General features: G+C 46.8%; 1 long non-coding RNA gene across 1 annotated transcript; it reads left to right on the forward strand.

The window, feature by feature from the left end:
* Positions 1-13,409: 13,409 nt before the first annotated feature.
* On the forward strand, positions 13,410-15,817 carry LOC124028340. Its single transcript, XR_006837579.1, has 3 exons — positions 13,410-13,466; positions 15,529-15,636; positions 15,760-15,817. It is a non-coding gene; the product is annotated as an uncharacterized LOC124028340 (long non-coding RNA).
* Positions 15,818-16,041: the final 224 nt, after the last annotated feature.

A 16,041-nucleotide genomic window follows, 5' to 3' on the forward strand; every position in this document is an offset into this window, starting at 1 on the left:
GAGTTAATATATCAAGTAAACCAATATACATGTCAGTTAACAAAGGGAAGGCTAACACATTGTTTGATCGTAGCAGTAACAGAGAAGGCTAACACATTGTTTGATCGTAGCAGGAACACAGAGAAGGCTAACACATTGTCTGATCGTAGCAGTAACTAACACATTGTCTGATCGTAGCAGTAACTAACACATTGTCTGATCGTAGCAGTAACTAACACATTGTCTGATCGTAGCAGTAACAGAGAAGGCTAACACATTGTCTGATCGTAGCAGGAACACAGAGAAGGCTAACACATTGTCTGATCGTAGCAGTAACTAACACATTGTCTGATCGTAGCAGTAACAGAGAAGGCTAACACATTGTCTGATCGTAGCAGTAACTAACACATTGTCTGATCGTAGCAGTAACAGAGAAGGCTAACACATTGTCTGATCGTAGCAGTAACAGAGAAGGCTAACACATTGTCTGATCGTAGCAGTAACTAACACATTGTCTGATCGTAGCAGTAACTAACACATTGTCTGATCGTAGCAGTAACTAACACATTGTCTGATCGTAGCAGTAACAGAGAAGGCTAACACATTGTCTGATCGTAGCAGGAACACAGAGAAGGCTAACACATTGTCTGATCGTAGCAGTAACTAACACATTGTCTGATCGTAGCAGTAACAGAGAAGGCTAACACATTGTCTGATCGTAGCAGGAACACAGAGAAGGCTAACACATTGTCTGATCGTAGCAGGAACACAGAGAAGGCTAACACATTGTCTGATCGTAGCAGGAACACAGAGAAGGCTAACACATTGTCTGATCGTAGCAGTAACACAGAGAAGGCTAACACATTGTCTGATCATAACAGTAACTAACACATTGTCTGATCGTAACAGTAACTAACACATTGTCTGATCATAACAGTAACTAACACATTGTCTGATCGTAGCAGTAACTAACACATTGTTTGATCGTAGCAGTAACAGAGAAGGCTAACACATTGTCTGATCGTAGCAGTAATGTTTTGTGTGTGTCAATCCCAACAGGGTTCGGATGGTTTTCCTGGATCTATTGGAGTTTTGGGAGAGAAGGGGAAGAGGGTGAGTAGCTGCTGCCAACACACTGTCATTGACACTGACCCAACTCCAGCCATTTTAATAATGGGAATTGATGGGAAATGATGTAAATATATCACTAGCCACTTTAAACAATGCTACCTTATATAATGTTACTTACCCTACATTATTCATCTCATATGCATATGTATATACTGTACTCTACAACATCGACTGCATCCTTATGTAACACATGTATCACTAGCCACTTTAACTATGCCACTTTGTTTACTTTGTCTACACACTCATCTCATATGTATATACTGTACTCGATACCATCTACTGTATGCTGCTCTGTACCATCACTCATTCATATATCCTTATGTACATGTTCCTTATCCTTACACTGTGTATAAGACAGTAGTTTTGGAATTGTTAGTTAGATTACTTGTTGGTTATCACTGCATTGTCGGAACTAGAAGCACAAGCATTTCGCTACACTCGCATTAACATCTGCTAACCATGTGTATGTGACAAATACAATTTGATTTGATTTGATTTGATTTTAGTAGAGGGAGGCTTTACAATAGGGCGTATTCATACATTCAATCTGGAGTGCCAGAGTGCACTCTGGGCGTTCCTAAATTCAGAGCGTTATGCTCTTGGAGCGTTCAGAGTGTTTCTCTCTAGGAGCGTTCAGAGTGTTCTCTAGGAGCGTTCAGAGTGTTCTCTAGGAGCGTTCAGAGTGTTCTCTAGGAGCGTTCAGAGTGTTCTCTAGGAGCGTTCAGAGTGTTCTCTAGGAGCGTTCAGAGTGTTCTCTAGGAGCGTTCAGAGTGTTCTCTAGGAGCGTTCAGAGTGTTCTCTAGGAGCGTTCACAGTGTTCTCTAGGAGCGTTCAGAGTGTTCTCTAGGAGCGTTCAGAGTGTTCTCTAGGAGCGTTCAGAGTGTTCTCTAGGAGCGTTCAGAGTGTTTCACTCTAGGAGCGTTCAGAGTGTTCTCTAGGAGCGTTCAGAGTGTTTCGCTCTAGGAGCATTCAGAGTGTTCTCTAGGAGCGTTCAAAGTGTTCTCCAGGAGCGTTCAGAGTGTTCTCTAGGAGCGTTCAGAGTGTTTCACTCTAGGAGCGTTCAGAGTGTTCTCTAGGAGCGTTCAGAGTGTTCTCTAGGAGCGTTCAGAGTGTTTCACTCTAGGAGCATTCAGAGTGTTCTCTAGGAGCGTTCAAAGTGTTCTCCAGGAGCGTTCAGAGTGTTCTCTAGGAGCGTTCAGAGTGTTCTCTAGGAGCGTTCAGAGTGTTCTCTAGGAGGTTCAGAGTGTTCTCTAGGAGCGTTCAGAGTGTTCTCTAGGAGCGTTCAGAGTGTTTCGCTCTAGGAGCGTTCAGAGTGTTCTCTAGGAGCGTTCAGAGTGTTCTCCAGGAGCGTTCAGAGTGTTCTCTAGGAGCGTTCAGAGTGTTTCACTCTAGGAGCATTCAGAGTGTTCTCTAGGAGCGTTCAAAGTGTTCTCCAGGAGCGTTCAGAGTGTTCTCTAGGAGCGTTCAGAGTGTTCTCTAGGAGCGTTCAGAGTGTTTCACTCTAGGAGCGTTCAGAGTGTTCTCTAGGAGCGTTCAGGAGTGTTTCACTCTAGGAGCGTTCAGAGTGTTCTCTAGGAGCGTTCAGAGTGTTCTCTAGGAGGTTCAGAGTGTTCTCTAGGAGCGTTCAGAGTGTTCTCTAGGAGCGTTCAGAGTGTTCTCTAGGAGCGTTCAGAGTGTTCTCTAGGAGCGTTCAGAGTGTTCTCTAGGAGCGTTCAGAATGTTTCACTCTAGGAGCGTTCAGAGTGTTCTCTAGAGCGTTCAGAATGTTTCACTCTAGGAGCGTTCAGAGTGTTCTCTAGAGCGTTCAAAGTGTTCTCTAGGAGCGTTCAGAGTGTTCTCTAGAGCGTTCAGAATGTTTCACTCTAGGAGCGTTCAGAGTGTTCTCTAGGAGCATTCAGAATGTTTCACTCTATTAGCGTTCAGAGTGTTCTCTAGGAGCGTTCAAAGTGTTCTCCAGGAGCGTTCAGAGTGTTCTCTAGGAGCGTTCAGAGTGTTCTCTAGGAGCGTTCAGAGTGTTCTCTAGGAGCGTTCAAAGTGTTCTCTAGGAGCGTTCAGAGTGTTCTCTAGGAGCGTTCAGAGTGTTCTCTAGGAGCGTTCAAAGTGTTCTCCAGGAGCGTTCAGAGTGTTCTCTAGGAGCGTTCAGAGTGTTCTCTAGGAGCGTTCAGAGTGTTCTCTAGGAGCGTTCAGAGTGTTCTCTAGGAGCGTTCAGAGTGTTCTCTAGGAGCGTTCAGAGTGTTCTCTAGGAGCGTTCAGAGTGTTCTCTAGGAGCGTTCAGAGTGTTCTCTAGGAGCGTTCAGAGTGTTCTCTAGGAGCGTATGGTGTACCCATGGTAACGGTCTGTCCTGTTTTCTCTTCCACAGGGTCCCGGGGGGGAAGCAGGAAGTGCAGGACAGAGGGGTCCTAACGTGAGTATTGTCTGTGTGTGTACGTTTGAATACTGTCTGTGTGTGTGAGTACTGTCTGTGTGTGTACGTGTGAATACTGTCTGTGTGTGTGTGTGTGTGTGTGAGTACTGTCTGTGTGTGTGTGTGTGTGTGTGTACTGTCTGTGTGTCTGTGTGTCTGTGTGTGTGTGTGTGTGTGTGTGTGTGTGTGTGTGTGTGTGTGTGTGTGTGTGTGTGTGTGTGTGTGTGTGTGTGTGTGTGTGTGTGTGTGTGTGAGTACTGTCTGTGTGTGTACGTGTGTGAGTACTGTACGCGTGTGAGTACTGGGTCTGTGTGTGCGTTCGTGTGTGTGTGTGTGAGTACTGTCTGTGTGTACGTGTGTGAGTACTGTCTGTGTGCGTGCGTGTGTGTGTGTGTTTATTTTCTCTCTGCCTATGCGTGTTTATCTGTGTGTGTGTAATACTGTTGTTTATCCTGCAGGGGGTGCGTGGGGGCCGGGGTGCCAAGGGACCAACAGGGAAGACAGGGGGAAAGGTCAGAGTTCAATCCATTCTAATCATTATGAGGTCATCATAATCTCTCTATCCAGCAGTAACACAGTATGCATCCCAAATGGCACCCTAAAAAGTAGTCCACTACATAGAGAATAGGGATAGCCTAGTGGTTAGAGCGTTGGACTAGTAACCGGAAGGTTGCAGTTCAAACCCCCGAGCTGACAAGGGTAAAATCTGTCGTTTCTTGACTCTGAACAGGCTGTCATTGAAAATAAGAATTTGTTCTCAACTGACTGCCTGGTTAAATGAAGGTAAAAAAATAAAAAATAAAAATAGGGTGCCCTTTGATAAGGGTATCATAGTACATAGAGAATAGGATGCCATTTGGAGCATAACCTCAGTCACACTGATTAATATTATAGTATATCATATAGTATAATATAAGTTAATAATATAGTATTCTATAATAGTATAGTATATTGTAGTAGTCTATAAGTTAATAGTATAGTATATTGTATAGGATTATATAAGTTAATAGTATAGTATATTGTATAGTATTCTATAATTGAATACAGAGCATTCGGAAAGTATTCAGACCCCTTAACCTTTTCCACATTTGTTAAAGCGTAATTCTAAAATGTATTAAATATTTTTCCCCTCCTTCATCAATCTAAACACACACTTTATAATGATAAAAACAGATTTTTAGACATTTTAAATCCCAATTTTAAAAATGATCTCTCTGTACTTTGCTCTGTTCATCTTTCTCTGGATCCTGACTAGCCTCCAGTCCCTGCCGCTGAAAAACACCCCCACAGCATAATGGCTCCACCACCATGCTTCACCATGGGGATGGCGACAGGTTTCCTCCAGATGTCACACTTGGCATTCAGGCCAAAGAGTTCAATCTTGGTTTCATCAGACCAGAGAACCTTGTTTCTCATGGTCTGAGAGCCTTTACATACCTTTTGGCAACCAAGTGGGCTGTCATGTGCCTTTTACTGAGTAGTGGTTTCCGTCTGGCCTCTCTACCATAAAGGCCTGATTGGTGGAGTGCTGCAGAGATAGTTGTCCTTCTGGAAGGTTCTCCCATCTCCACAGAGGAACTATAGAGCTCTGTCAGAGTGACCATCGGGTTTTGGTCACCTCCCTGACCAAGTCCCTTCTACGCTGATTGCTCCAGTTTGGCCGGGCGGTCAGTTCTAGGAAGAGTCTTGGTGGTTCCAAACTTCTTCCATTTAAGAATAATGGAGGAATGTTTTGGTGCCCTTCCCCAGATCTGAACCTGAGCCGGATCTGAACACAATCTGGTCTCCTTCGACCTCATGGTTTGTTTTGCTCTGACATGCACTGCCAACTGTGGGACCTTATATAGACAGGTGTGGGCCTTTCCAAATCATGTCCAATCAATTTTTTGATTTTTTACCACAAGTGGACTCCATTCAAGTTGTAGAAACATCTCAAGGATGATCAATGGAAACAGGATGCACCTGAGCTCATTTTCGAGTCTCATAGCAAAGAGTTTGAATGTGCTGTAAATACGTTTATTTTTTATATTTTACTTATACATTTTGCAAACATTTCTCATAACCTTTATTATTATGGGGTATTGTGATGTCATTATAGGGTATTATGATGTCATTACAATGGTATTATATCATTATAGGGTATTGTGATGTCATTATTGGGTATTATGGGTATTGTTTGTAGATTTATTGAGGATTTCTAAAATAAATCATTTTTAGATAAGGCTGTGAATTTAACGGTAAATGTGGACAGAGTCCAGGGTTCAAATACATTCTGTACATATAGATTTATTCCGGACTCGGACATTGCTCGTCCTAATATTTCTACATTTCTTGATTCCATTCTTATACTTTTTAGGTTTGCCTGTATTGCTTTGTATTGTTAGATATTACTGCACTGTTGGAGCTGGGAACATAAGCATTTCGTTACACCCGCAGTAACACTCGCTAAATATGTCTTCCGTGCTGTCTGTCACAGGGCTCCTCTGGACATGATGGGCCCAATGGACCAACTGGAGACAGGGTAAGGACAGGAACGTCATGTCTCATTGATCGGTTTATTGATTGATTGGTTAATTAGTTGATTGGCTGATTTGTTAATTAGTATATTTGTTGACTGGTTGATTGGTTGTGTAAGTGTTTGATTGGTTGATTTGTTAATTGGCTAACTTGCTAATTGCTTAATTAATTGAATTACGTGTTTGATTGGTTGGATAAGTGTTTGATTAATTAACGGATTGACTGTTTGATTGATTCATTTATGTGTTGTCTAGGGGCCTCAAGGGCCACAAGGACGGAACGGGGAATCAGGACCCAAGGGACCGAACGTGAGTGTCACACACACACACACACACACACACACACACACACACACACACACACACACACACACACACACACACACACACACACACACACACACACACACACACACACACACACACACACCACATGTCATTGTAGTGTAACAGGATGTTGAATTGTGTGACTGTGATGTCCCTTCCTGTGTGTGTGTGTAGGGTCCAGCGGGGAAAGATGGACTTCCGGGTCATCCAGGTCAGAGAGGAGAGCCGGTGAGTAGAGGTTAGAGGTTATAAGAAGTTACCTAAATACACCTATCCATCCACTGATGTCTCTCTCTTCTCTTTCTCTCTCTCTTTCTCTCTCCCTCTCCCTCTCCCTCTCTCCCTCTCCCTCTCTCTCTCTCTCTCTCTCTCTCTCTCTCTCTCTCTCTCTCTCTCCCTCTCCCTCTCCCTCTCCCTCTCCCTCTCCCTCTCCCTCTCCCTCTCCCTCTCCCTCTCCCTCTCCCTCTCCCTCTCCCTTCCTTTCCTTCTCTCTCTCACTCTCTTTCTCTCTCCAGGCTTCAAGGAAAGACGGGACCCCCAGGTCCAGGAGGTGTTGTGGGCCACAGGTGAGTCTGATTGGTTGCTGGTGTGTTCTCTGAAACTGATTGGTCTGCTGTGTTCTTCAAGAACCTGATTGGTTCCTGCAGGGTAAATCCAGGTGAGACCAGGGCGTTTGGAGACAGAGGTCACCCCGGGTCACCTGGCGTGCCGGGAGAGCAGGCTTACCTGGCACCGCCGGAAAGGAGGAGCTAAGGTGATTCTTCGATCATCATCATCATTATGAATCATCATTGTTTTCACCCCGATAATCACCATTAACAATCATTACAAGAATCATCTTCATTGGTAAGTTCAATTGACCTCATGAGTTCACCAACCAGAGCTGTTGTTGTTGTTGTTTCCAGGCCCGGGCACAGGAGGGACTTCTGGGAAAGCTGGTCCTCCAGGACTTAGGGGCTTCAGAGGCAGCAGAGGGGCTGCCGGGGGCATGGTAACACACATACACACAGACACAGACACACACAGAGCCACAGAGATACACACAGAGACAGACACAGACAGACAGATCATGTGATGGTATGATAGCAGTGTGTTCTCCCCAGGGTCCTGCTGGTCTGAAAGAGGTGAAGGACCAGTCGGAGCAGCAGGAGCTATAGTGAGTCCTCTCTCCTCTCCTTCTACATCTGTCTCTCTCTCTATTCCTCACTTCCTCTCTCTCCATCTGTAACACAGACCCCAGACAGACACTTCCTCTCTCTCCATCTGCCAACACAGACCCCAGACAGACACTTCCTCTCTCTCCATCTGCCAACACAGACCCCAGACAGACACTTCCTCTCTCCATCTGCCAACACAGACCCCAGACAGACACTTCCTCCTCTCTCCATCTGCCAACACAGACCCCAGACAGACACTTCCTCTCTCTCCATCTGCCAGCACAGACCCCAGACAGACACTTCTCTCTCTCCATCTGCCAACACAGACCCCAGACAGACACTTCCTCTCTCCATCTGCCAACACAGACCCCAGACAGACACTTCCCTCTCTCCATCTGCCAACACAGACCCCAGACAGACACTTCCCTCTCTCTCCATCTGCCAACACAGACCCCAGACAGACACTTCCTCTCTCTCCATCTGCCAACACAGACCCCAGACAGACACTTCCTCTCTCTTCATCTGCTAACACAGACCCCAGACAGACAGACACTTCCTCTCTCCATCTGCTAACACAGACCCCAGACAGACAGACACTTCCTCTCTCTCCATCTGCTAACACAGACCCCAGACAGGCAGTGTGAAGATGTATAATTCACATATGTATACCCCCCTCCCCCCCCCTCTCTATCTGCAGGGGCCGGTGGTGAGAGGGGTCCCCAGGGTCAGCCGGTGCCATTGGTCAGCCTGGGAGGGCAGGGGCTGTGGGTGGACCTGGACCAATGGGAGAGAAGGGGAACCGGTAGGTACTGTAAAGGTGTTCCATATTCTGGGTTCTACATTCCATATTGTGAGTTCTGAGTTCCATATTCTGAGTTCTACATTCCATATTGTGAGTTCTGAGTTCCATACACTGAGTTCTATATTCCATATTGTGAGTTCTGAGTTCCATATTCTGAGTTCTACATTCCATATTGTGAGTTCACAAGTTCTATACACTGAGTTCTACATTCCATATTGTGAGTTCTGAGTTCTGTGTTCTGAGTCCTTTTTATAGTTCCAGAGTTGTGTGTAGGTAATGTAACTGTCTGTCTGTGTGTTGTGTTGTCCCAGAGGGCGGGTCCTATTGGACCATCAGGACAGGATGGAGACCAGGGACCTCTAGGACTACCTGGAGCTGCAGGCCTGCAGGACCCCAGGAGAGGATGGGGATAAGGTAACATGGCCTGTCCCTGTGTGTGTTGTTGTTGTTGTTGTTGTGTGTATCTGAAGGCGTTTATTGTGTGTGTGTGTAGGGAGAGACTGGAGGACCAGGGCAGAAGGGCAGCAAAGGAGACAAAGGAGAATCAGTGAGTCTACTGAGATAATTACTACACCAAATCTACACCAATATTACACTAATACAGTACTACACCAATACTACCTAATACTACCATGAATACTACACCAATACTACCCTAATACTACCCTGTTATTATACTAATACAGTACTACCTAATACTACCCTGTTATTATACTAATGCCAAACCAATACTACTACCAATATTACACTAATACTACACCAATACTACCTAATACTACACCAATACTACCCTAATACTAAACCAATACTACCCTAATACTACACCAATACTACCCTAATACTACGCAATACTACCTAATACTGCACCAATACTACCCTAATACTACACCAATACTACCTAATACTACACGAATACTACACCAATACTACCTAATACTACCCTGTTATTATACTAATACAGTACTACCCTAATACTACCCTGTTATTATACTAATGCCAAACCAATACTACTACGAATACTACGAATACTAAACCAATATACCCTAATACTACCCTGTTATTATACTAATACAGTACCTACCCTAATACTACCTGTTATTATACTAATGCCAAACCAATACTACTACGAATACTACACGAATACTAAACCAATACTACCCTAATACTACTGTTATTATACTAATACAGTACCCTAATACTACCCTGTTATTATACTAATGCCAAACCAATACTCTGTTATTACTAGTAATACTACCTAAAACCTGCTTATTATACTATTACAGTACTACCTAATACTACCCTGTTATTATACTGCCAAACCAATACTACTACGAATACTATACGAATACTAAACCAATACTACCTATACTACCCTGTTATTATACTAATACAGTACTACCCTAATACTACCCTGTTATTATACTAATGCCAAACCAATACTACTACGAATACTACACGAATACTAAACCAATACTACCCTAATACTACCCTGTTATTATACTAATACAGTACTACCCTAATACTACCCTGTTATTATACTAATGCCAAACCAATACTACTACGAATACTACACGAATACTAAACCAATACTACCCTAATACTACCCTGTTATTATACTAATACAGTACTACCCTAATACTACCCTGTTATTATACTAATGCCAAACCAATACTACTACGAATACTACACGAATACTAAACCAATACTACCCTAATACTACCCTGTTATTATACTAATACAGTACTACCCTAATACTACCCTGTTATTATACTAATGCCAAACCAATACTACTACGAATACTACACGAATACTAAACCAATACTACCCTAATACTACCCTGTTATTATACTAATACAGTACTACCCTAATACTACCCTGTTATTATACTAATGCCAAACCAATACTACTACCAATATTACACTAATACTGCCACAAGACTACCCTAATACTACCCTGTTATTATACTAATGCCAAACCAATACTACTACCAATATTACACTAATACTGCCACAAGACTACCCTAATACTACCCTGTTATTATACTAATGCCAAACCAATACTACTACCAATATTACACTAATACTGCCACAAGACTACCCGGAGACTACACTAATACTGCCACAAGACGACACTAATACTGCACCAATACTAAGCTAATACTACACTAATACTGCCACAAGACTACACTAATACTGCACCAATACTAAGCTAATACTACACTAATACTGCCACAAGACTACACTAATACTGCCACAAGACTACCCAGAGACTACACTAATACTGCCATAAGACTACACTAATACTGCCACAAGACTACACTAATACTGCCACAAGACTACACTAATACTGCCATAGGACTACACTAATACTGCCACAGGACTACACTAATACTGCCACAAGACAACACTAATACTGCCACAAGACTACACTAATACTGCACCAATACTAAGCTAATACTACACTAATACTGCCACAAGACTACACTAATACTGCCACAAGACTACCCAGAGACTACACTAATACTGCCATAAGACTACACCAATACTGCACCAATACTAAGCTAATGCTACACTAATACCAAATATTTAACCATTTAGTCCCGTGAACCTTGTTAAGATTGTCTGTGTCTCTTTAGGGCCCCTCAGGACCAACCGGTGGCCAGGGGCCGATGGGGCAGTCAGGAGTTCCTGTGAGTCTGTTCTACATCCACATACCTGTAATGTTTCTCTCGTCTAAAGGATTCATTTTTAAGATTGAAAGTAACCCTCTCCCTCTCCTCCCCTTTCCCTCCCCTTCTCCCCCTCTGCCCCTCCTCCCCCTCCTCTCTCCCAGGGTGTGGATGGGGAGTCAGGTCCCAGGGGACAGCAGGGAATGTACGGGGCCAAGGGAGACGAGGGTCTCCGGGGTTTCAAGGGCTCCAAAGGACCCATCGGACTACAGGTGAGACACACACACACACACACACACACACACACACACACACACACACACACACACACACACACACACACACACACACACACACACACACACACACACACACACACACACACACACACACACACACAGGTGACACACACACAGGTGACACACACACACCCAAACACACACACAAACACACACACACACACACACACACAGGTGACACACGCCCAAACACACCCAAACACACACACACACACACACACACACACACACACACACACACACACACACACACACACACACACACACACACACACACACACACACACACACACACACACACACACACACACACACACACACACACACACACACACACACACACACACACACACACACGCACACACGCACACAGACACACACACGCACACACACATACAGGTGAGTGGCCTCAAGTGTCAGGCTTCCAATATTCTCAATATTCTCAGGTGATATTGTCTTGGGTGGTATTGCTGTCGTCATGGTAATTGCCTGCAGTAATTGCCATCCTTACAGCTTTCGTGTGTCGATCAACTGTTTATATACAATTCTAAACGTGAGGTTGTGTGTTCCCTAGGGGATGCCTGGTCTACCAGGAGAGAAGGGGGAGAGCGGACACATCGGCTTGATGGTGAGGTCACATCCTGTCTTTATGACACTGTTTCCTGTCAGCCTACTGATTCAGATACAGAAACTATATAGAGTGGTTTGGAACTAGATAGGTGGATGGAGACTGATTGGTGATTGTGACATCATTAATTCACATAATGAAGCGAGATCTATTAGTGATCTATTGATTGATTACTATACTGACCTGATGGTCTATTGATTGATTACTATACTGACTTGATGGTCTATTGATTGATTACTATACTGACCTGATGGTCTATTGATTGATTACTATACTGACCTGATGGTCTATTGATTGATTACTATACTGACTTGGTCTATTGATTGATTACTATACTGACCTGATGGTCTATTGATTGATTACTATACTGACTTGGTCTATTGATTGATTACTATACTGACCTGATGGTCTATTGATTGATTACTATACTGACCTGATGGTCTATTGATTGATTACTATACTGACTTGGTCTATTGATTGATTACTATACTGACCTGTTGGTCTATTGATTGATTACTATACTGACTTGGTCTATTGATTGATTACTATACTGACCTGATGGTCTATTGATTGATTACTATACTGACCTGATGGTCTATTGATTGATTACTATACTGACTTGGTCTATTGATTGATTACTATACTGACCTGATGGTCTATTGATTGATTACTATACTGACTTGGTCTATTGATTGATTACTATAATAATAATAATAATATATGCCATTTAGCAGACGCTTTTATCCATAGCTGACTTGACTAGTCATGATGTGCATTACATTACTACGTACTGGCGTGGTCTATTGATCGATTACCACACTGACCTTGGTCTATTACAAGCGCCATGCTCTACCAACTGAGCTACAGAAGGACCAGAAGGATTACTATACTGACCTGATGGTCTATTGATTGATTACTATACTGACTGTGTTTTCCTATCAGGGTCGTCCAGGTCAGTTTGGTCCCAGGGGGCCACAAGGGCCTAGTGGGGGACAGGTGAGTACACACACACACACACACACACACACACACACACACACACCACACACACACACACACACACACACACACACACACACACACACACACACACACACACACACACACACACACACACACACACACACACACACACACACATGCACACCCTGACCTGTCCTCTGTGTGTTGTGCAGGGTGCTCTGGGCAGACCAGGTGGGGCTGGACAACCAGGGGTAAATGGAGAGAAGGTGAGCAGAGACACACTACAGTGGTGTTCACTGGGATATTATGTGTCTGTGGAAGAGAGGGGCTCATGTCATCTATCTCTCTCTCTTTCTCTTTCTCTTTCTGTCTCTCTCTCTCTCTCTCTCTCTCTCTCTCTCTCTCTCTCTCTCTCTCTCTCTCTCTCTCTCTCTTTGTATTTCTCTCTCTCTTTTCTTTTTCTCTCTCTCTCTCTCTCTCTCTCTCTCTCTCTCTCTCTCTCTCTCTCTCTCTCTCTCTCTCTCTCTCTCTCTCTCAGGGGAGGATGGAGAATCGGGAGACCCAGGACCCGTTGGTGTATCAGGAGGCAGCGTAAGTCTGGAATACACTGCCATCAGACACACATAACTGCACCACATATCACACTTTCACAAAAGTCATGAAGACGTGGCTAAAGGTCAGTCAGATTTGTGAACATAATCCCTGGCTGCATATTGCAGCTTTCCATGTTGTCTGTTGTCTGTAGCTTGTGAGGTGTGAAATCACTCTGTCCCCCACCCCTCTCTCTGTCCCCCACCCCTCTCTCTGTCCCCCACCCCTCTCTCTGTCCCCCACCCCTCTCTCTGTCCCCCACCCCTATCTCTGTCCCCCACCCCTCTCTCTGTCCCCCACCCCTCTCTCTGTCCCCCACCCCTCTCTCTGTCCCCCACCCCTCTCTCTGTCCCCCACCCCTCTCTCTGTCCCGCAACCCATCTCTCTGTCCCCCACCCCTCTCTCTGTCCCCCACCCCTCTCTCTGTCCCCCACCCCTCTCTCTGTCCCCCACCCCTCTCTCTGTCCCCCATCCCTCTCTCTGTCCCCCATCCCTCTCTCTGTTCCCCATCCCTCTCCCTCTCTCTGTTCCCCACCCCTCTCTCTGTCCCCCACCCCTCTCTCTGTTCCCCCTCTCTCTATGTCCCCCACCCCTCTCTCTGTCCCCCACCCCTCTCTCTGTCCCCCATCCCTCTGTCCCCCACCCCTCTCTCTGTTCCCCCTCTCTCTGTCCCCCACCCTCTCTCTGTCCCCCACCCCTCTCTCTGTTCCCCCTCTCTCTGTCCCCCACCCCGCTCTCTGTCCCCCACCCCTCTCTCTGTTCCCCCTCTCTCTGTCCCCCAACCCCTCTCTCTGTCCCCCCACCCCTCTCTGTTCCCCCTCTCTCTGTCCCCCACCCCTCTCTCTGTCCCCCACCCCTCTCTCTGTTCCCCCCCTCTCTCTGTCCCCCACCCCTCTCTCTGTCCCCCACCCCTCTCTCTGTCCCCCACCCCTCTCGCTGTCCCCCCTCTCTCTGTCCCCCACCCCTCTCTCTGTCCCCCACCCCTCTCTCTGTTCCCCCTCTCTCTGTCCCCCACCCCTCTCTCTGTCCCCCACCCGTCTCTCTGTCCCCCATCCCTCTCTCTGTCCCCCATCCCTCTCTCTGTTCCCCATCCCTCTCCCTCTCTCTGTTCCCCACCCCTCTCTCTGTCCCCCACCCCTCTCTCTGTTCCCCCCTCTCTATGTCCCCCACCCCTCTCTCTGTCCCCCACCCCTCTCTCTGTCCCCCATCCCTCTGTCCCCCACCCCTCTCTCTGTTCCCCCTCTCTCTGTCCCCCACCCCTCTCTCTGTCCCCCACCCCTCTCTCTGTTCCCCCTCTCTCTGTCCCCCACCCCGCTCTCTGTCCCCCACCCCTCTCTCTGTTCCCCCTCTCTCTGTCCCCCAACCCCCTCTCTCTGTCCCCCACCCTCTCTGTTCCCCTCTCTCTGTCCCCACCCCTCTCTCTGTTCCCCTCTCTCTGTCCCCCACCCTCTCTCTGTCCCCCACCCTCTCTCTGTCCCCCACCCCTCTCGCTGTCCCCCTCTCTCTGTCCCCCCACCCTCTCTCTGTCCCCCACCCTCTCTCTGTTCCCCCTCTCTCTGTCCCCCACCCCTCTCTCTGTCCCCCACCCCTCTCTCTGTCCCCCATCCCTCTGTCCCCCACCCCTCTCTCTGTTCCCCCTCTCTCTGTCCCCCACCCCTCTCTCTGTCCCCCACCCCTCTCTCTGTTCCCCCTCTCTCTGTCCCCCACCCCGCTCTCTGTCCCCCACCCTCTCTCTGTTCCCCCTCTCTCTGTCCCCCAACCCCTCTCTCTGTCCCCCACCCCCTCTCTCTGTTCCCCCTCTCTCTGTCCCCCACCCCTCTCTCTGTCCCCCCACCCCTCTCTCTGTTCCCCCCTCTCTCTGTCCCCCACCCCTCTATCTGTCCCCCACCCCTCTCTCTGTCCCCCACCCCTCTCGCTGTCCCCCCCTCTCTCTGTCCCCCACCCCTCTCTCTGTCCCCCACCCCTCTCTCTGTTCCCCCCTCTCTCTGTCCCCCCACCCCTCTCTCTGTCCCCCACCCGTCTCTCTACCCCCCCCTCTCTGCCCCCCCTTTCTCCACCCCAGGGGGATATAGGTGACCAGGGGGAGAAGGGGGACTCAGGTCTCTCTGGAGCAGCAGGGCCCCCAGGAGCCAGAGGTCCCCCAGGAGAGGATGGGTCCAAGGGAAACTCTGTGAGTTACATATGAACACTGTACATCTCACATAATACACACTCACCCTTTCATAATAATCCTTTCTGTCCTTTTCTCTCTCTCTCTCGCTTCCCTCCCTCCCCTCCCTCTCTCTCGCCTCAGGGTCCGATTGGTTTCCCAGGAGACTCAGGACAGCCAGGGGAGGCAGGACCCAACGTGAGTGTTCCATTCTTCTCCCCACTGTTCCCCACTACTGAACATACCACCTCTATTACAGGGGCAAGTTAAGTCTCTCTTTCTCTCTCTCTCTCTCTCTCTCTCTCTCTCTCTCTCTCTCTCTCTCTCTCTCTCTCTCTCTCTCTCTCTCTCTCTCTCCCTCCCCCCCTCTCTCTCGGTCTGCTCTCTCTGTCTCTGTCTCTGTCTCTCTCTCTGTCTCTGTCTCTC

This window comes from Oncorhynchus gorbuscha, unplaced genomic scaffold, assembly GCF_021184085.1.
Source record: "Oncorhynchus gorbuscha isolate QuinsamMale2020 ecotype Even-year unplaced genomic scaffold, OgorEven_v1.0 Un_scaffold_4057, whole genome shotgun sequence".
NCBI classification, from domain to species: Eukaryota; Metazoa; Chordata; class Actinopteri; order Salmoniformes; family Salmonidae; genus Oncorhynchus; species Oncorhynchus gorbuscha.